General features: G+C 49.1%; 1 long non-coding RNA gene across 1 annotated transcript; it reads left to right on the forward strand.

Moving 5' to 3' along the window:
* The first annotated feature begins 138 nt into the window (after positions 1-138).
* On the forward strand, positions 139-1,015 carry LOC104980299. Its single transcript, XR_824248.1, has 3 exons — positions 139-276; positions 447-533; positions 975-1,015. It is a non-coding gene; the product is annotated as an uncharacterized LOC104980299 (long non-coding RNA).
* Positions 1,016-1,030: the final 15 nt, after the last annotated feature.

Below are 1,030 nucleotides of genomic sequence, written 5' to 3' on the forward strand. Positions count from 1 at the left end.
CCGCCATACTATTTTCCATATGGCTTCATCAGTTGACATTCTCAATATTGTAAGAGAGGTTCTTTTTCTTGTGCCTCCGAGGTCTTAGACCAATTGCTGGGTCTTAGTAGCAATTCTTATAGCCAAGTCCCTGGGGTTGGAAGCCCTGGGCTGTAGCCTGGTGTCATCAGGCTTGTTCTGGCCCTGGCAGGTGAGAACTACAAGACCCCGGGCTATGTGACCACTCCTCATACCATGGATCTACTGAAGCAGCACCTGGACATCACCGGAGGACAGGTGTGTGGCGGTATTGGCAGGCAAGCTATGCCATCATCACTTGCCTGCGGTTTGGGCTGCCTACATGCTACTCCACCTTACCTGTCATGATGGTCTCCCCAGGAAGGGTCATCCTTTAGTATAGTCTGAGCTCTGACCTGCTTCCTCTGCTCCCATTCCCCTAATCTCAGGTTCGTACCCGGTTCCCGCCAGAACCCAATGGAATCCTGCACATTGGACATGCCAAAGCAATCAATTTCAATTTTGGCTATGCCAAGGTGAGTGTGTCTGGGGACCTGGCAAGCAGGATGACTGCTTGTTGCTCCCATGAGCAGGTACCAGAGGGGTGTCTGTCCCTACTTTTCTTGCTGCTCCCATAAAGTGTCCCAGAGGAGAAAGAGGCCTTGAAGGGAATACCTAGAAATGTGTGACAGATACCTCAGAATCCACCCAATTGGGCTCATTGAGAAAACGATCTTGGTGAGGCAGTAAGTTCAAATCTTGGGAAATTCCCAGTGCCACTTCTCGGAGTTAGGATGAGACTGTGTTGTATCTCACATTCGTATGAGATGCCTTGTTTAGGGCATTTAGATATAGGAAGGTGAGTGAAAGATATTTTCAATTCTGACATGGGTGAGCTCTGAGAAGGTCCCAGTTTAATGAGCTGGATCGTAGGAGCTGATGATAACGGGAGCTCACAGATACTGCAATTCTCCTAGGCCAACAATGGGATCTGTTTCCTGCGCTTTGATGACACCAATCCTGAGAAAGAGGA

This window comes from Bison bison, unplaced genomic scaffold (genome assembly GCF_000754665.1).
Source record: "Bison bison bison isolate TAMUID 2011002044 unplaced genomic scaffold, Bison_UMD1.0 scf7180017612723, whole genome shotgun sequence".
Lineage (NCBI taxonomy): Eukaryota > Metazoa > Chordata > Mammalia > Artiodactyla > Bovidae > Bison > Bison bison.